Genomic DNA, 22,033 nt, shown 5'->3' on the forward strand with positions numbered 1-22,033 from the left:
TCGTCTTGTTTATGGTCTCTTTTGCTGTGCAAAAGCTTTTCAGTTTCATTAGGTCCCATTTGTTTATTTTTGTTTTTATTTCCATTTCTCTAGGAGGTGGGTCAAAAAGGATCTTGCTGTGATTTATGTCATAGAGTGTTCTGCCTATGTTTTTCTCTAAGAGTTTGATAATGCCTGGCCTTACATTTAGGTCTTTAATCCATTTTGAATTTATTTTTGTGTATGGTGTTTGGGAGTGTTCTAATTTCATTCTTTTACATATAGCTGTCCAGTTTTCCCAGCACCACTTATTGAAGAGGTTGTCTTTTCTCCACTGTATATTCTTGCCTCCTTTATCAAAGATAAGGTGACCATATGTGCGTGGGTTTATCTCTGGGCTTCCCATCCTGTTCCACTGATCTATATTTCTGTTTTTGTGCCAGTACCATACTGTCTTGATGACTGTAGCTTTGTGGTATAGTCTGAAATCCAGGAGCCTGATTCCTCCAGCTCTGTTTTTCTTTCTCAAGATTGCTTTGGCTATTCGGGGTCTTTTGTGTTTCCTTACAAATTGTGAAGTTTTTTGTTCTAGTTCTGTGAAAAATGACAGTGGTAGTTTGATAGGGATTGCACTGAATCTGTAGATTGCTTTGGGTAGTAGAGTCATTTTCACAATGTCGATTCTTCCAATCCAAGAACATGGCATATCTCTCCATCTATTTGTATCATCTTTAATTTCTTTCATCAGTGTCTTATAATTTTCTGCATACATGTCTTTTGTCTCCTTAGGTAGGTTTATTCCTAGATATTTTATTCTTTTTGTTGCAATGGTAAATGGGAGTGTTTTCTTAATTTCACTTTCAGATTTTTCATCATTAGTGTATGGGAATTAGGCTTCATATTTTCTTAAATGTGCTCATTCATCATTCCATATGGATGCTATGCAATCATTTAAAATGATGGTACACAACTATATTTGACAAGAAATTATGTTAAGTTTTCTAAGCAGGTTATAAGACAGTACATAGATGATAGGACCCTGTTTTTCTAAAAGAAATGAATTACCATGAATGTACACAGAGAAAACAAGTCTAAGATATAGAAAACAGTAATCTCAACTTTATAATGAATATATATATCACCTACATCATTAAAATAACGAGTAAAGCTATTTTTAAACAAAGAAAACTTTCATCACTGAGCTGTAGGCTTCTATCTTATTTTCTAATCTAACTCTACATTCCTTTTTTCATGCAAGAATTTAACACAGTTAAATAAACTGTAAGTAAAACAAAGAGTGATTTTTAAACACACTAAGACAAACAGAACCTATCAAAATAAGTTATGCCAACTATAAACTAAAGAAACTGACACAAGCACAGATTTCTGAAACACTACCTTCTAAAACTAAAAAATAAAAACAAAATTAAGAAACAATGAGGTGCATTTTACCCTGGTTTTATTTTGAAATGTTAGAAAGAACTGTTTAATTAAGTGGGGGAAAGGAAATTTGCATCTACTGCTGAATTGTCATTTACCCTTTTGTAGTATTTTGAAAAGAGTATATATGTGTGTGTGTGTGTGTGTGTGTGTGTGTGTGTGTGTGTGTGTGTGTGTATAAAATTACTCTAGGAAACAAATCAGTATATCCATTCCTTCAGTAAAAACAGTTGACTTATTTTTTATAAGGAAAAAAACTGGCAGGCTGCCTCCCCCCACATGATGTTTCTTACTTCACTTTGGAATATATAGAAATAAAATAAATTTTCTTTTCAAAAATGTATTCCTCAGTAAACAAAACCTCAGCCACGTAAGATCAGACAGGGAGCTGTTCTTTAGCCTCGTGTGCCCATTTATTTCTAGTTCAACAAACAACCAGCGAATATTACCTGTGTATGGATTTCACATTCAACGGGAGATAAGAGCTATGCATACAGTGACCTTGCCCTTCACGCCTAATTTCAAGTATTCCCAGTAACACTGCTGATCACCAGGCTTCTATCAAGAGGCCGCTCCAATGGTGACCCTGAGATAGGGAGCAGCGGCAGGCGAAGGGCCCGGCACATGTGCTCCTGGAACGGCTCCAAACCCGTTACCCTAGATGAGGACACAGGCTCGGAGGTGCAGTACTTGCCACCTGGCAACAGCCAGCAAGCAGCTGAAGGGCTGGGCCTGATGCCGCGCGAAGAAGTCACCTCAGCTCCACATGGAAGAGCCAAAGTCACAGTTTTCTAAGTCAGCGTTCACCACCTCCCAAAGGTCCTTACTGGTCACTTCTTCCATTTCACTCTCCAAAATACACACCTCAGTTGTATGGAATAGCATCACGTTTTCAAAATGTGGTTTGGCTTGAAATCTGACAGTGAAAGAAAGTTGACTGAACGTAAAAAGTTCTTGGTTTCGATGAAGCCGCCCCAGGGCAGGGGGTGCCCAGCCACGGAGCATGCACAGGTCCACACGCCTCCTGCGCTGGGCTCTGTTCTCTCTTAGAGACCAAGACACCACCTCTGCAAGAGCTGAGGGGCTTGGGGCTTCTTTCTGTGACTTCTAGGAGGGCGATTTCTTACCTTTCCTGTGAGAACACAGAAAACTTCAAATTTAGAAATCAATGTTCCATTTTACAACTCTTTGTTCCTCTTTAACAAAGTAAAAAGGTGGCCCATTTTGCAATGGTTTTTCAGAGTGGCACCCCATACTACATACAAGAAAACACAGTGAGGTGTGCTCTCTAGACTTCCTGGTGCTTTTTCATAAAATGCTCAGGGAATAATTCTGCTTTTTCACTGAACAGAATCACCTCTCTAAATTCAAGCCTTAAAAAATACAGGAAAGTGTTGTGTGCCTATAATTCTAAAACCCTGTAACTTTGCTAAATCCAAATGCTATCCTAGTTTACCAGGCTTTTTTTTTTTTTTTCCCCCGAGAGTAATTTGGGGTTCTCTGCCCTGGAAGTACATAAAAATAAATGCAAAGACTAGAAGTGAAATTGTTGCTCTAATTTTTAAGGCTTTAGTCAATAGCTACCCTATGGGCACCGACTCAAAGGAATGTACACCAAACCCACACAAACTAAACACAATTGCTCATAAACAAAAATAGTACTTTTAAGGGCAACATTTTGTCAATAAAACAAGGTTTATGCATATTATTTCTTGCTGACTGAATATAATTACCAAATGAAAATTTTTGTTTACTATAAATTAGGATAAATTATTTTAAGAACAATAATTCCATTATATCAATGCACAAGGGAACTTACAGCGAGTCAATAACGGACATCTGTCATACAAACAGATGCCATATCACACATGTAGAAGGCCCAACTCCTCATCAGAAAACAAAAAATTACTGTTTTATTTTTAAGCAAAGAAATTTAGGAATTGTAAAGTTAAATGAAACACTGCTTTTAAAAAAATCTCAACGGTAGTTTAAGACGAACATAATGTTCTCCGTTAAATCAAGAAGTCGATGATCTTCAAAGACAATTCTGAATGAAAATTTAACCGGGAAACATGGGCAGCCACAGAGCAAACCAGAGAAAGAGGCATGGTGTGCAGACTTCTCACGTGCCAGTAACGGATTAAAGGAGGACCCGGGTGGGGGCAAGGAAGTCAATGCAGTTCCAACTCATTCAAAAGGTAGACTGTTTCCATCCTGATTTGAGAAAACAAAATGCTCTTCTACCAACTAGAGTGGCCTAGCTCTCTTTAAATGCCCTTTAGATCAACAAAGAGCCATCACAAGCAGAGAGCATTATTCACACTCTCCCCACCCCATTCTAAACTCATACCTTGATGCTTCCTCAGCAGAAACAAAACCTCAATAGCCAAAGGCCTCACAGATACCCGCTGAATCACTTCTCACTTTGAGCAGTGCTCTTACAGATTTCACCCAACTAAACTATATACAAAGAAAACTACAGCAGGAGAAATCTAAAGCTTTAAGTATTATTTATTTACTGGGGGAATGTGAGGAAGGATCCGTATTTTTAAAACTGACGATATATTTAAAAGGACTGACTCAATGTAGTCAACAACTCTACAACTGTTACAGTTTCTTTTGAAAGACTTCTTGTAAAATTTCAGTAAATTGCTAAAATTTTAGTGAAAATGTCTTGATAATAAGACAATATACATCCACCCTTTCAAGAGGTTTTAAGAATGAAACCCTACACACTGTAACAACAAACAACTCAAATTAGGTAAGACCTTTCCAGCAGAGTGAAGTAATGGTCACTTTCTTGCTTTCACCCTTCACAGACTAGACTAAAAAAGCAGAATATTACACTCAACCATTAAAAAAGAACACAAGCCGGGCTTCCCTGGTGGCGCAGTGGTTGAGAGTCCGCCTGCCGATGCAGGGGACACGGGTTCGTGCCCCGGTCTGGGAAGATCCCACATGCCGCGGAGCGGCTGCGCCCGTGAGCCATGGCCGCTGAGCCTGCGCATCCGGAGCCTGTGCTCCGCTACGGGAGAGGCCACGACAGTGAGAGGCCCGCGTACCACAAAAAAAAAGAAAAAAGAATACAAGCCAAGAATTCTTATTAATAGAAGAAAGAATTCCATTTTTGCAGAGCATCTTTCCTATGCAAGTCTCACAGACTTGTTTAATAACCTTCCCATAATCTTATTAACAAAAATTTGATAATTAAACTGTGTTTGGGGTTTTGTGTTTAGTTTGAGGCACATATAAGTAGTTTATGATTTTATCTAAGTAAAAATTCCAGATAACAACCAGGCTGGAAGAAAGGCAAGGGGGCTTCTTTATATTTCCTTACCCTTCAAAGTACTTTGCTTCATTAGTGAACTAACTCCCTATCGCTCCTGTCCTCATCTTCTTTCGTGCTTTGCTTCATTAACTGGACTGCAATCACTCCTTGGTTTTAACAGAGCTTCCTTAATAGAAATTACCCAGATTACTGACTTTTCCAAAAGGCGGGGAGTGGGGGGAGAGAGAACTATTATTTGTCAAAACAGGAAAGAGAAATCCAAACTGTAATAAAAAAAATACTGATTATTCCAAAGAAATACTGAAGACATCTGGAGAACATTTAAATACCCCACAACAAGATGGGTAAATGCACGTATATCACAACAAAACATGCTTGCCGAAGGTGCTTCATAATCTCAGGGACTCTGTATTTCTTCATTTTTCTTCAAAACAGTAATGTATCCATCATAACGGCATACTACAAAGACTCAAGAATTGCTTAGTAAAATGAATTCATAAATTCCCCTTCTCCCATCATAAATAAAACAAATTAGGTTTATAGACTGAATGAATAAGAACAACTAGCAATAATAATCCATCCATTGACTTCTGATGCTGAAGTGTACAGTACGCCACAGAATCAAACAAATATTGAGAAATTATTATGATTCATTCCTAGTGTTTTCCTCCTCTTGGTGGAGGGTGGGGGGAGGTAAACAGTTTAAAAATAAAAAGATGCTCCCAGGTGTCAGATAACAGGGTGATGATGAAAAAAAATGAAATGAAAAAAAAAAACAAGTCGATATTTAACCCTTTGATATCAGGAAAAAGACACACCACATTGACAGTGCCATGACCGTTAAAATGCAATGTTTAGTGAAATGAATGTAGACAACAAGCAAAAGTTGAATTCTGAAGGCGGTGACAAGTAAATTGGAAATCCTGGAACATATTATTCAAACTACTCAACTACATTATTTTGAATGTGAAATACAGTCCTTATGAAAGTTCTCAACATGCAGACCACTTAAAAAGTGAAGGAAGTAGCTGCTTTTAAATCTAAGGCGAAGGCATTGTTACACACAAATTCTCTAACAGAATAAAAAAATCCAGTTGTTTGGGGGACTTGGAAGTGGCTGCGATATGGGCTCAACATCCCGGTTTCACTGGCATCATCATCTCCATCATCACCTGGCAAATGAGGAAATCAGATTTAAAAAGTCAAGAGTCTGAAAATTTCCTATCCTGCCCTGAAGTTGCCACCTACTCTCATGCTCTAAATATATAAAATCATCCGAGACTCATGGAAGAAAACACCTCATTGCCCTTTACAATTAAACAGAAGGTAGACAATCCTAAGAATCAGTAGATGCTATCTGTACACATTCAAGGGAAATTATGTACACCACCACAGGCTCAACCCTAACCTATTTGTCACACGTGACATCCAAGTTATGAGAAAGATGCCAAGTGATAGGCCGTAAGATATTTTACACTCCACATCCCAGCTTAGACCTGCACAATGGTGCGTGCGGGCACCCAGAATCCTGGAACTGCACGTGATATGCTCTGCTCCCCGTGGGTCACACCACTGCTCGACCTGAAGTCTGTGCCCAGGGCCCCAGACTCCTCACAGCCGAAGCTAACATTGATACTGGTGTGTATGTGGGAGGGAGGAGGGGGTACCCAGAAAACATCCTTAATGTAACCACCTCTGTAATAACTATTTCCAGTAAATATAGATAATTGGAAACTCAGAGAAACAGGCAAGTCGAAAGACAGGCAGGCACCTCAGCTTTCTAACTTCTAAAACAGTACTCAAGTGCACAGCATTCATTCACTAATGCACGATTGTCCTTACTCCTGAAATCTTGATTTTCAACCTATATGCCAAAACCATGCAACAGATAAACTGTACATCTAAAATATATTTGTACCTGTGATCTCCTATACACACGTATGGATGAGTTAAGTTTACATGCTAGTTCGGAATGCACTGCACATCAATGATTTATACGCCAAGAACGTGAAAGGCTTAATGTAAATAAGCACATTGTTATTTTCATCAAAATCCACTTTGTAGTAAAAACATGACCACACAGCAGCCCTAATCTGAAACTGCCCTGCCTAATATGGCAGCTATTAGCCACGTGTGCTTATTTCAATGTAATTAAAATTTAAAATTCAATTACTCACACTAGCCGTATTTCAAGTGCTGCATAGCAACATATGCCTAGTGGCTAACCTACTGGACAGCAGAGATACGGAATACTTCCAACACTGCAGAAAGTTCTACTGGACAGTGCTGATCTAGAATACCTAAAAGTTCTTATAACTTTCTGCTACAAATGCTGTAAAGAGGGCAATATTCAGACCTAAAACTCACTCATACTTTTCCTTTTGGGGGCGATTCATTTAATGAAAATCTCATCAAGAGGTTCAGTGGAGTGACAATCTGCCCATCCCTCACCCCAGATTCAAGCCAAAACTGCCGGTCAGTTAGAGAAGCTTAAATGGTCACCAGTCACGTAGTGCCTACTGAACGATGAAGGACAGATGCTGTCCCTAGAGACCACCTCCAGAGGATCACTTCCCACCAGTGAACCAGCACTGGTCTGGAGTAACTTGTATTTTCCAGCCTATGAAGCTTACTGTCAGACTTTTCATTTGTAAGCGTTCTGCCTCCCAGGTGCCTATCTCCAGAATCTGAGCACTGGCTTCGGCAGAGACAGAAGGTGTGGGTGTGAGTTGGGGAGGGAGCAGATGGCTTATTACAAGTCTACGCAGAAACTGTGTACCTAGCCTCCACGAGTACATGAAAGGGCCTGGGACACATTCAAAAAACGTCTTTTTTGTTAATCACCCACTAGGCTCACCCTTCCCTCTCCCCTTGCACAGGCAGTGGTGAGCAAGGAGGCAAAGCCCCCTGTACCACAGAAGTGGGTGCCCTGGTCTCTTCCCCAATACCAGGCTCTCAGTGCATGTCTTCCCCAAGGTTTTGGATGCTTGGAAAAGACTACACCAGTTTTAACTTCCCGAGTACCCAGAACCTCCTCGGTCCTGGACAGCTGTTGATGAAACGTAAAGCATGAGGCATGCGTCAGATACACAGTTGAATATGAAGAAATATGAAGAAGTAGAGGAGGTCCTTGCATCCGCTACCTGCTCTTTCCAGTTACCATCCCGACGGGATAGGCCATGGCTTCTGTGTCTCATTACCTGAAATCTTAGGCCCCTCAAATGGGACGGCTTCATTTCTAAGATCCCAAGACCAGGGGGGACTATCTTCTGCCTTGGACGCATGACATTCAGGGCTCTGTTTCTAGGCCCTTCTGGGGATGAACACAGGTTGTTCTACCTTTTCTTCATGTTTATCTTGAATATTCCTCCTGGATATAGAGAAGAAGCCAATGCATATAATCGGATGCAGCAATATTAACTGGTTTACGAAGTATAGATAGATTTTCTTCTCTCATACAGAAAACTTAGGTTTGATGAAAATAAAATTATCTTAATAGCAAATTATGTATAACTTTCAATATTATAAAGCTTTTATATGTCTTATTTCATTGTAAAAGTCATGTATAATCCACAATAATTTTGAAAAATAGTCCTAGAGCATACATAATAGGAGTAGAGTCCTAATTGTTCTGGATACCCACGTAGCCACTGACCAAGTCTCTTAGGATAGTATTGTGGTTAACATGTAGAGTATGACCTAGAACATATAGCAGCTCCAGATTTATTATACTTGGATGAATGGCAAAACCAGAATGTCAGAAAGTTCTGCATTTGGTCTATTTAACTTTTTATATTACGAGCTGTCATGAGATAAAATTTACAGGTGACAAAAAAAGTAGGAATTACACTAAATACAATGGATGATAACAGGGTCCAAACACACATTAGCAGGCTTGAACAATGGACCCAAACAAGACCACATTCAGAAAGGGTAAATGTGAAAACTGTACTTGGGTTCAGGTACAGGATAGATGAGACATATGCCTTAGAGGTCGTGCACATCAGAGTGCCAGAATGGGATGCAGCTGTTATAAAACCTGGCCCAGAATAAAGTGGGTGGCAGGCTGGGGCTATACCGGCCATAACTTTGGAGTATTCAGTTTAGCTGTGGATTCGTATTTGAAGGTACTTCCACAAAAATGAAATTTATCAAGGTGTTAAGAACATGGTAGTAGAGGGACCTGAAACCACATAATTGGTGAAATACTTAAAGCAACTAGTTAGTCTCGTGAAAACTCAGGTAAAGTAAAAACTATCTTCAAATATTTGAATAACCATGATATAGAAGACAGACTTAGACTTAAGAATGCAGAAGTAGAATACAAATCCAAGAAAACATTTCAAGTTAATATAAGGAAGAATTTCCTAACAATTTAAATTACCACAAATAAAATACTTTATGAAGTGGTAAGTTCCACTGAAAAAGGCATTCAAAATTATATTTTAGAAGCAATTCATATATCAGATAGGGAGGGACATATATATATATTATGTGAACTTTTAAGATTCACCATTATTCTAAAGACAAAATAATCAAGAATCAACAAATCATATGTAACTATAAGTAGCTGGCTTCCCACCAAACACATTAAATAAGCGACAGAATATTACTTATTAAAACTTCAAAAGTTACATTCACTAAAACCTTTACAAAATGTCCTACAGTTCCCCACAACTGTGAAGAGTCTCTCCTTTAATATCCCTATGTGAGGGTATAGTATAAGAGAGGGACTAAACAGAAACCTGAAACAAAAGAAACATTTAAAAATAAAGTTACTGCTGCAATTCACAGGAAAAGACTGACCAATTATCACTGTCATATTCAGAGTTTAAAAAATATGTCATTCATTTTTAATATTTTAAAAGCTTAGTTCCTTCTTAGAACTTTGTCTCCTCTGAAATCTTGCAAGGTCAGTCCCACAATGGGTTAAGTCCAAAAAATAAAGAAGCAACAGAGCAAATCTGACTGCATGTTTGAAAAAGCCTATAAAATGTTACAAGCAAAACAGGAAAGCCTGTGTTAATAATGCATAAACCAAAAGAGAAAAAAAGCTACCCATTTAATGGAATAATGCTTTTATCCTTGCAGTTAAAATGAAATAAACCATGACTATTAATCTAGTAAGACCATGTAAAAATGTAATTTTTAAACATTTACTAAAAGGGGATAGTTCAGTAACCACTCTAAAAATCAAGGCCTTGTGTACAGCAGCATTTAAACGCTAAATACCAATCTCCTGTCTGTGGACGCCATTACCCACCCTGTCGCCATAGCAACGCTAACAGTATGCCTGACTTCAAAGACAAAGATGTAATTTCAGACTTCCAGCAGCCAGAGGGAGTGGTAAGAATATTCTACCCAGGCGGTGTCAGCTGATGATAAATTATAAAAATATCCAGGAAGGTTATGAGGCGGACTGTACCATATATTCTCACATTCCCGGGGGAAGACTTACATTAGTCAAACACACTGGGAGATAGCAAGAGTAAAACAGAAAGTAAACAAGGAAGAATCTCAATGGAATTTGGTTTTTTTCTTTTTTAAAATTACATGGTACAGACTTCTGCCTTCCTTTTCTCTTGCTCCCATGAGAAAATAAAAATAGCTTCTACCATCCCCTTTCTCATTCAAATTAAGAGTGACTGAAGATGTGCATGGCTGTTCCAAGGGACTTGCAAAACCACCTCCATAACTGCTACTCCTACGTTTGTGAAACTCCAGCATTTGTCAAAAATTGTTTTAAGCACAAGCAGCCAGCTAAGGGAGCAAAACTGATTTGTGCACTTCAGCTACTGGAGAACAGCTACCCTAACTCTTGGAGCTGTTTTCCAGCCACCCAATCTAATCCCAGCATACTCAAGGTATTTTTTTAAGCCCTCTGAAGGGAAAATCCTGAAAAACAATTTGCCAATTTACAGGTTTTTGTGTCGTAAAAAGAAAAATACCATAAATAAAGCTGACATACAGTGTTGTTTCATGATTTTGCAGCCCAACGGTTTTTAAAAGCACAAGCCCTTACAGTTGAGAGAGCCACAAAATCCTGAGCGAGTAATTTTCCTACAGGTAATGAAATACCAAACGCTGGAGTTAAAAGTCTTTTTGAAGATTCTCTACAAGGAGGAACTACCAAACTACTAGGACTTGCTTTTACTTGAAGGAAGTTGTAAATGACTAGACTGGCCAACAGATGAACAGAGGTAGTTATATTATAATGCTATTGTTGTTTTATAAGAATAAATATATGTTAAATTTTCTTTTTGTTAAATTCCGTTGTATGGTTTAGGGCTCAGAAAAGCCCCATTCCCTACCAACAACAGAAGCACAACACAGCTGCCCCTTTTCAACAGATCTGAAGGACACACCCTGTTCCCCTTCCCTGAAAAGGTTGATGGATGGCCAAAAGGGAAAGATAACTGTGGACTCAAATCAGGGCTGGTGTCAAGATCCTTACCTGCTATTGGGTCACAGGCCCACACCCACTCTCTCTAAAGCGTAAGGTACAACCACCAAAATATAGCTTAAGTCTAAGTTTTTTCCATGGCTAGTCCTGAGAGCTCGGGGTGGGATATATAGATATATCACGCCAGCTTTAGCGTTCCTCCCCACTAACACTCTGAAGGAACCAGACAGATTATGGATTTATCCTTTTTCTCCTGAAAAACACATCTCCAATTTGATAATGTACTCAAGCCAAGAGGTACAAGAAAAACAAATTGTATAAATTTTGCCACAAGAGATAAATTGGAGTGGCTATAATTATTAAGTCATTTATTGTAATGTTTGTACTGTAAAATTTAAGCCATCATCAATCTCACCAATTAACCTTAAGTCCAAATCTCATGACCCAAAGATTAGCAATCTTCTCCCATAAAAACCAACAACAGGAAAACGCCAAATTACAAAACAAAATGTCATTTATTCCTCAAAACAAAAAAAAAATAATAAATTGATAAAATATACTCTCTTTACAACTGAACTATTTGCTTTACTAAATGGCTTTCATCCTACAATATATAATATGCTTACAAAATAATTACTTTTAAAAATTACTGCGAAATGAAAATGGTTCAATAAGCTACTCATTTGGACAAAATTGCTGAATTTATAATTGTGACATTTGAGCAAGTTATAGAAAAAAATAGCCAATCATTCATTTGTGTAACAGGATGCCTAATTTAGGCCCTGGATAATCATCCCAAGTAACATGAAAAAACTTAACATTATAAAAACCCAGAAAACCCATATTTTGGCATCATTATTCATTATTTTCTCAGGAGTATATGTTCCTTTATAGAATATTTCCTTTTACAAAATAATAGGGGAAAAGTGATATTCCTTCTTTAATAAATGTTTTTTTGCATTATTTAATAATTACATAACCTCATTTCTCCCTCCAATCTTGATAGTAAGGAATGCAGCCTTAAATTTAATTATTATTTCTGGTACTGCATTATCATGGTTTGCTTGTGTCTACCTTTTAAAAACATTTTTTAAAACTTTGTATTCTGCTTTGAGTAGTCTCAGTTTATACAAATGTTTTACTGTAGGTCAGCTCAAACCCTTTTTAGAAGCAGCCAGGTTATAAATTCTATATAAAAATATCATAGGAAATGAAAACCTTCTGTCACAACAGGACTCTTTGAGTTAAAAGTGGCCATTGGTATATTTAAAAGTAAACAAATTTATTTATAATTCATAGGGACACATGTTGAAAGACATCCAAGCTCTTTTTTTAAACACTTTTGTAGATGAAAAAAATCCATATTCTTAAATTTGGCCATTAAGTTACACAGTATCTGGGTCATATTTTATATCGGAATGCCACAGTATAAAAACATTCAGTCCAAGGCCAAAAAATGTATTAATTACATTAAACTTTATATATTTTAATAAGAAACTATGTTTGTAATGTTTATAGGTAAAGTCAGAAGTAAAACTGGCGATGGTCAGTATAATACACAAAGGATATGACAAGATAGTCAATAAAATGTTGGAAAAAGGAAAATATCGAATCTATTTACAACTGTAAAGTCATATTCATTTCCTCTATGATTTGTCCAGGTACCTTTTCACTAGCTTCCATTGCTGACTAAATATAGTTGACTTATGAATTAACCATTTGCAGAAGTGCCCTATTTAGGATATATACTTTAAACATCAATTAATACAACTGTCTAAAAGAGCAACACTAAAAAACCGGGTGTTTCTCCCCTACAAAATACCACCTGACTCACAACAACATATATTTATTTAACATCACTGAAATCAGTTGAGATGAAAAAAGGCAGAATTAAAAAAGGTATTATTTCCTACATCGATATAATTATTTAGGCATGTCTAGATAGATAGATAGATAGATAGATAGGGTGTGTGTATGTATTTGACTTAAAAGGATATCTTGTTATTTTACCTGCAGTCACGCACTAAAGATGTGTCATCAGTCACACCTGGTTTTTCCTGGATGACTACTAGGGTTCACACAGTTCTCTCAGAAATCTGAAAATCCTTTGTGAAATCTAAGGAGTTCTAAAAAGCAGACTTCACTGCTAGCAAAGTAGATTTCTACCCATGCCTTTGCTTATGCCTTCTTTTTCTTTTCTCTCTCTTCTTTTAGGTGATTTTATTTCTCACTGATAGTACACAAGCTGGAAGGAGCAAGGAAAAAGTAAACTCCAATCACTGCAACTGTTTAGTTAACTACATTGTTATAGTTAACTAAAAAAAACCCATATAAAACCAGTGACCACCATTATATTTTTGAATTATCAATATATTTCAATTGTCTAAACTATTCATCTGTAATTTTTCCTTAGTAGCTAGCCATGAGATGAACCCTAGAGGATTTTGCCTCTTCATCCCCATCCTAGCCCTCCCCCAATAATTCAGTCTGCAGTACTTAAACCAAAAATTACCCGCAGTCATGCACTAAAGATGTGCGAAATGCAATTTCAAAGCAGAAGGAGGGCAAACAAAGGCTAAGAAATTGACATTTATTGAGCACCTACACAGGTCACAAGTACTACACAAGAGGTTTTATATGTGTTATATCTCTGGTGATGCAGAGGGATCAAGGGAAGTACCAGGCAGTCACATTGAATTGATGGCAAGTGTGAACATGCTGTGTCAACCATAACATGCATAATTAGGTACACTTTTCAAAATCTGATATCTCAAAACAGGGCCAAAGTCTAGTCAAAGATGACTAGAACTTTATTATTTTGTCTTCATCCCTATAAAAATAGAAAGTGCAAATTAAGTCAGGAAAAAAGTAGTAAAAATAATAAAATTCCTTATGAAGCCACTCAAGAAAGCCAGCGTGATCGTTACTCTATCAAGCCAAGTGATCACAAAAGTGCTGGCAAACAGTGTTCTCCTTTTTCTAAAACCACTAGCGCTGATAATATGTGATTAAAAGCCACTTGAATGTCTTGTATAAAAGGTGAATATAATTTTGATATAGCCATCACTGCTCTTACACTTTCAAATATTTAAGACTTCCAGAAAATGACAAATCATTTCCTTGAAATAACACATACTGAATGTATGAATTCTGCAGATTCTATAGATGGTTCTCTGAAGGTAAAATGAGATAATATGTTAAAATATTTTAAATAACAGGCATCCTGAACACAGACCTGTTTTCTTGTTGATCTCTTATTGCTGAATTGTTATAGGAAAGAACAAACACTAATAAGCTAGTGAAATAATTAAAATTTTATTTTTATTTCATTACAGCTAATATAAAATTTTAAACAAAGGAGGTAATCAATAAGTGATTGTTAAATGTAATTGAAATTTTCTGTATAAAGTGAAATCTTGTGCCTTTATAGTGGATATCAACATTAAACAAAGGAGGTAATCAATAAGTGATTGTTAAATGTAATTGAAATTTTCTGTATAAAGTGAAATCTTGTGCCTTTATAGTGGATATCAACATTTAGGCATGCTAGCTCAGAAAAGCCTAAATGTAGTAACTATGAAAAGTAAGAACACTTGGGGAAATTTGCACACATTCATGTTTATTCAAGGACACTCATGATTTTAATCAAAATTGGTAGAACGGTTTTATTTTTTAAAAAAAGAAGGACTTTAGGTTTAACAACCAAAGTTTACAAGGACACTGAGGTGTACGCAGGAACAGGTATATGCAGACAGCTGCTATAATGGAATGAGCTACAGACTCACTGTAACTCCACTGCTGTCGAACTCTGAGGCAAGTTTCCTGCCATTTTTGAGTCTCTATTTTCACATCTGGGAAACAGAATTTTTAAAAATCGGAATCAAATTAAATACGTAAAAATACACTTTTTTTTTTTTTTTTTTTGTGGTACGCGGGCCCTCACTGTTGTGGCCTCTCCCGCTGCGGAGCACAGGCTCCGGACGCGCAGGCTCAGCGGCCATGGCTCACAGGCCCAGCCGCTCCACGGCATGTGGGATCCTCCCGGACCGGGGCACGAACCCGCGTCCCCTGCATCGGCAGGCGGACTCTCAACCACTGCGCCACCAGGGAAGCCCCAAAATACACACATTTTAAGAACTCATTTATATTAAACTTTTGCTCTGCATGTAGGAAGTGAAATGACTACGCTTTAAAAATGGAAGAAAAAAGTGGGGAGGGGCTTGATTTAAAAACAAACAAACAAACAAGAGAGTATCCCTTCAGAGTGCACAGTTATCTCCCTGAGGTCCCATTTCCTCTGCTGGGATTCAAATGTATCACAGAAATTCATGGTGCTTAAAGGGGTAAACCATTTCTAAAATAGAACATCTTTCAGAAACAGCATGTTAAAACTAGGTTCCCTGCCCCCTCCCACAGTCACCCTAAAAGAAGGAAGAAAAAAAAAACAACACACACACACACACAAGACATAAATTTGTATACTAGGCTCACAAACCCATATACTCAAAATAAGTTTCAGAAAAGAAGAGATTATGAGATAACTAAGGAATGTTCCTCCAAAACGAATTGGTACAACAAGAACAAAGTCTAAATCATTCAAAAGTAAACCAAACAACACAATATAAAGTAACCCGTCCCTACCCAAGGAAAGGAACATTTTAGGATATAAACTTACTGCACTACCTTAAAAGCAAAGATGATGAGACCAGCCACGAATGCCAATTGAAAAAAAAATAATAATAAAGTTTCTTCTATTTCTTGAGCCTGTACTCTTGTCTTATTCCAATTAGAGTTAGAAACTCTCTGGAATGATCTGCTGAGTTGTTTATACAAACTCTGCTATGATATTCTTCAAATCATCTCCAAGAATTTAAATGAAATGTAAAGTTATAGCCAATGCCATCATTCTTTTAACATCAATTCCTATTTATGACAATATTTTAACCCATGTAAAGAACTATACAAAAAATAAGGCTTTGGTAGCAAAGATGAATTGCTCCCTTTTAGGAGTTTTAGAATTCCAGCACAGTTATTCAGGACTTGCCTTTTAATCTCATAAAATCTCTGGGTATTCTTTTCTCTGCAAACCAACTCCCCACCACCATTTCCCTGTGTTTGTCACCAACACCACCATACCTCCTGGTCATTTAGTTTAAAAACTTAAAAGCAACTACCATTCATCCCTCCCTTTATTTCCACAACTTTCTCCCTCTGTGTTCTCACTGCTATCACTTTTTAATAATCTGACTCAACCTCATTATTGAGATAATACAATAGCTCTAAACTTGTCTCCCTGTCTCCAGCAGTAATGAAGGCATTTTGAAAAATGAACGCTTTTCATAACTAAAAGGCATGGTACAATTCACTTGTCTTGGTAACCTAAAAGTCCCAGACGTTCAAAAATAGAAGAATGGGGTGGGATGTGGCTTTGAGCAGGCAAAACAGATGTCAGGAAGTCCTGTCTTTAAAGTTCATGTGCTTTACCCAGGATATTCACTAAAAATCGTACTCTGGGCATATTTATTCTTCTTTTACTAGCAGTTTCTAGTAACAACTGAAAATTTTATTTATATAAAACACGACATTTTATAATGGTACCAAATAAATTATTATATATATAATAAATATATTATTATTTTGAAGCCAAATTTCTCCAGATGCAGATACTTACAAAAGACCAACCACATATTTTTAGTGTCAGAAGGTACTAAGTGGCTCACTGCACTCAACCACCCAAACCCAGGGGAAAAATAAAGACTAATGAAGATCCCTACTTACATTAGAAAATTTTGAAAAAGAAGAAAGAGTATCGGTATCAGGGCAGGTTTCAGATGGGGGCAGGATAATGCTGTACTGTCCTGTCACTCAGTGGCCTCCAGGTTCACTCATTCTAGTCTACTTTGAGAGAAGTAAGAACCTTTCTAGTCTACTTTGAGATAAGTAAGAACCTCAGGTAAGAACCTTTACCTGTGGATCAGGTATAGTCTATGCCACCGCCTCAATGAACACCATTTTGTGCTTTGATAGAAAGAGAAGTAGGGACTTCCCTAGCGGTCCAGTGGTTGAGACTCCCCACTCCCAACGCAGGGGGCCTGGGCTCGATCCCTGGTCAGGGAGCTGGATTGCACATGCCGCAACTAAGAATCCCGCACACCACAATGAAGATCCCGAGTGCCGAAACTAAGATCCAGTGCAGCCAAATAAATATTAAAAAAAAAAAAAGAAAGAGAAGTAAAATGACAAGTAAAAGTAAGACTTGTCACATAGCATTCTACCCAAATCAAGACAGCGAGCTCCAAAGACTTAAAAGGCACACAGAAACAAACTATAGAAATGCAGGGGGCATTAAAACTGGTTTGGGTTCATTGAAAAGAAATGGTGGTTTCTATGTCCCTGGGTTGCTAATATTTCCACTGGTGGCATATTTCAGTTTAAAAAGCAAAGAGTTATTATGCAATTACTTTACAATATACAAATGTAAACCTGGCGTGTCAGAAGTAAATAGAGACCTCAGGTGTAGGCCATCAGGACCTTCCTTCCACCAGCATAAAATTAAAATCCACTCACACCTGATCATCTTGGTTCAGAAAACTGTCCCTGCTGGATTCCCACCGGTGCAGTAGGAAAAGGCATTAGACTGTGCATTACAAAGACAAGATTTCATTGTCCTGCAGCTTCCTTATTTGTCTTTTCTACCCCCCACTTTAGCAGGAGGCCATAAAGTTACCTGGAATATGTACTTTTCAACTTCTCACATGGACTTTTCTTCTCCCCAGGCTTCCCCGACTCATATACATCAGACTCCCAAACTGATCCCATGGGGAGAGAGGGGAACCTCTGCAATCCCTGAGATGTTGGAGACGGAGTCCACAAGAAGGCCCAGGGCTCCCGCATGACCTAAAGAATAAGGCTAGGCGCTCAACTAGGCAACCCCAAATCCTTAAATATGTTCAAAGGCAAATGGCTCCTAAGAATATGGGAGAGGGGCCACCAAGGGCATACACAAGCTGTTACTGAAGATTTCAAGATGGCTGCACTTCTCTCATTCAACTTCTCCCTGAAAGCAAAGAGTTCATTTTGTCAGTGCTTTTCTTATATACTAACAAACAAAGCCTTTAACGTAAAATCTAGGAGTTGGAACATGCTCTAACATTCATTTTTCAGACAAGGACACACACGTCCTGAGAAGTGACATGAACTGCTCAAGACCAGAACCCTGTCTGAGACTTAATCCTGCCTCTGCCATACAGCATCATCATTACAACAGGTCTCCAGGTCAATACATATCATTTTATCAAAACAAAGTCATCATTCCTTCCATACAAGTCATTATAAGCCGTTCACTTTCATTTCTGTGAGAAGGGGGAAAAAAAGGCAAGTGATATAAAATGCTCCTAATGAATCATTTTTATAATGATCTGATAGTAAAAAATGTTATAGTTAACTATATCAGTCCAGTCTAACAATCAGGTACTGTTTAAAACAAGAGAACTCTAGAAAATTAGCTATCAATAAATGAATACTAAAAACTATGGGTTTAATTTTAGAATTAATGTTCTCACACACGCTGAATGTGGACAACATGCACAGAGGCACACAGCACGCAGATCCCACTGCAAACGAACACTACTCTGAACACTTTAAAAAGTCAATGACAGCCTGGTAATGAAATAAAGGGAAAAAACGCACACACCACAATCTAACATTGGATAAAAATGCAGGTCGTATGGGAAGAGACAACAATAGTACCTGGAAACTTTTTTTTATTGAATAGAATGCATTATGAAGAAAAGTGGTTGAGAAAGCTTAGTCACTTTTTTGTGGCTTAAAGCTTTTTTCCCCTCTTTTATTCCAGGCTTAAACAAAGTTCAGTGGGGCATCAAACCGCCTGTTTTAAATTACAGTCTGTATTTTAAAATAGAATGCATGCACGGCATGTTCCTGAAGCTAGGGGGTGGGAGTGTTATTCACGGAAAATTGAAGGCTTGTTGAGTCAATAATCTTCTTTCACACAGTAACAATTTTCAGCTAAAATTTCTTGACCCAAACAAAGGAAAACGAGACCATTCAGTTATTTTACAATTTAGCAAAGGCAAAGAAAAAAAGATGAGAAAGAGAGAGACACCTCTAAAATTTTACATTGTGAAGGAAAAATAGAAATTTTTGCTCTCAGGTAAGAACCTTCTCTACATGTATTTATTTCCTCTCCTAAACTGACAGTTAATATTCAAAACAGTTCCTTCCCGTTCAAAAGGAAAATAAAAGCAATTAACCAGTCCACAAATGCTACTCTGAGCTCCTGTTGGTTATGTATCTCTTGTTACATACTACAGATGTGTGCCTTCAGTTACAAACAAAGTGGAAATCTGCAAACTAAAATTTACTTCCTAGCTAACTTGGATAATGTAAAGTAAAATGCATTCAACTCAACATCTTACAGTGGCCATGCCTGTATAATCTGGAGGAAGCCCGCTACCCCTTCTAGAGGCCAGTGAACAGGGGAAGCACCAGGAAGAAAAGGAGGCGGCTTTCTGGCTCAACATGCCAAGAACTGCCATCTGTGGAAACTGAAACGGCAGGTTAAAATAAGAAAAGGTACCTCTTGAACATCACTCGTTTTTTCGTTCTAGCATAAAAAATTAAAATTAAAACTCGAAGGAGCTACGCTGCTGGTAACTGTCCTACTGGAGCCCCCATGCCCACATGTGAGAATCCCTCACACACACGGCTCTTTGTGGTTTGTACTAAAGCCCAACACTGCTGCTCACCCCCTTGTGCTCAGAGACAGCCCTCTGGTAAAAGAGGCTTATGTCCAGGTATGGTTCTGCGGCTATTTGCATTCAGACCTGACAGTTACGTGCACCCCAGCCTGTGAGGCCACAGAGGAGGCTCCATGGCCTCTCACAGGTCATCTGAAGAGCCGAAAGGCTGGTCAAAACCTTCCAGTCTCCCATTTGTTACAGCAAAATTTGTATGCTGACTTTCCTATTAGCCAGGAATATCTGCATTTATCATCGCTTACTTAATGAGCCTCATTTATCAACTACAGATCATAGTTATCCTTCTATTATCAAAACCAATATCCTGAAAATCAGTTATGTTTCAGCCTCTCTTCATCTCCAATTTGGTCTAGTGTCTATTTTTTACAGTACTCCTTCATTATTTTTTTTTTGGAATTGACAGTCCCATAAAATGGGTTAAAATTCATTTCCCCCATATTTTAAATGGAAAGCTTCAGAATATTATGTAAAAAGGTCTACAGGAGGTATGCTTAGTTCAAATGTGTTTTTAAAAATTAAATGAATTTCTGAAAATAATGCATCCCCACTAAGCAAATACCTCAGCTCTAATGAATTTAGAATTATCCATCTATTTCAAAAGGACTGAAAGATCTCAAATTAGAAACACTTTGCACACAAACATTCGAGTTATTTAAAAACAAACTATAGTTCTTTTTAAATATTAATTTATTCAAGATTTCCATATATTTAGCCTGCTGTAACCTGGAAGAAATCCAAACTGGTACGGTTTTATTGAACATTCATTGACAGAACAAATATTTAAGTGGAAGATTGTTTTGAAAGAGAGAGAAACATACCTTCCCACTTCCTACGACTTCTTACCTTGCTCAAGGTTCGAGTATTTCCCCTATTTTCAAAATATCACAAAAATACTCTGGGGGATAAAATTACAGAATATCACATCTTAAAGAAATAATCCATGTGGGAAAATAAACATCTGTCAGAGTCACTATCACTTTTCCTAAATTAGGACTTTCAAGTAAGGTCTTTTCATATTTCTCTCAAACTGAATCCAAAAAGAACTGTCGTCTCCATATAGAATAGACCAGAGACTAAAATTACATTTGCAAATTATGGTAAATCCTAGGTAAGAAACGGAATGTTGTACGCTCCATTTAACACTTCTCCAAGATATCAAAATGTGTCTGTACCTTCAGTTTCAAAGTTATGCATAATGGTTAACTGTGTCTGCAGATGCTCTCGCTGACAAGACACACCCTTCACAGAACCTCCTGCTCCATTCACCAGGTGCCCACTTTTTAAGACTTCCATGACTTCAAGACCCAACATACCCTGATAACATTTAGGAAACACTGATAACAGACAGCTGATGTCTTCAGCTGCACACAGGGATTATCACTGCTTGAACACTGAGAGAAGGGGGACAACAGTTTAAATTTCTCTTTTTATTAACTTAGAATTTTTTAAATGTTCAGGACGATTTGAGAACGATCAATCAACAGAAGACAGTTACACTCTTAACCTTTTAATGACAACCACTTAATTCAAGCTCAAGATACAAATTTTAAAAAGTTTGGAAAAAGTTCATTCAGCAGCCAAACATCTAATTCTTACCTGGTAGATTTTAACTTTTGCAAAAACCTGACAACTAACAGGTTAAGATCATCTTAACAATTTGTATTCTTAGATGGATTGAGAACTTGGTAAAGGCAAAACCCAGTTAAAAACTGCTCCGCCTAGCTTTTCCAATAGTTGCTAATTGTTCACAGGAACTATATTATCAAATCCACACACTTAAAATGTCCCTATTAACATATCATTTTTCATACATGCTTCCAAAGTACATGACCATTTACCCCTAACCCAACATGTGCCATTAAAGATTAATAAAACAAACACACACACAGAAGTATTCTTTTTCAATAAAGGGAAATCATTGCATGCTCTGTTGCTAATACCTAACTCCCAAAGAATATTCTTGGTAATAACAGTTTTTCAACCATTCTCTTTCAGGCTTCCAATATCCTGTTTAACACCCTCTATTTCAAAGAACAACCAGCATATACCACCTCCTTCCTTTCACAAAGGGGAAAAAGAATACGTTTTATCTAAACCTCAATACTTCCTTCTAATTGCAAGCTCAACAAAAGAGCCATAAGC

At 37.6% G+C, this 22,033-nt stretch overlaps 1 protein-coding gene and 1 long non-coding RNA gene across 5 annotated transcripts in view; one reads left to right on the top strand and one right to left on the bottom strand.

Moving 5' to 3' along the window:
- The window catches only part of ARID1B (AT-rich interaction domain 1B), a 410,478-nt gene that overhangs the window by 229,723 nt on the left and 158,722 nt on the right, over nt 1-22,033 (bottom strand). The window lies entirely within an intron of this gene.
- Nucleotides 16,731-21,792, top strand: LOC309972223. The gene is made up of 2 exons (XR_014326792.1): nt 16,731-17,020; nt 17,070-21,792. It is a non-coding gene; the product is annotated as an uncharacterized lncRNA (long non-coding RNA).

This window comes from Leucopleurus acutus, assembly GCF_964270905.1.
Source record: "Leucopleurus acutus genome assembly, chromosome: 15".
Taxonomy (NCBI): domain Eukaryota; kingdom Metazoa; phylum Chordata; class Mammalia; order Artiodactyla; family Delphinidae; genus Leucopleurus; species Leucopleurus acutus.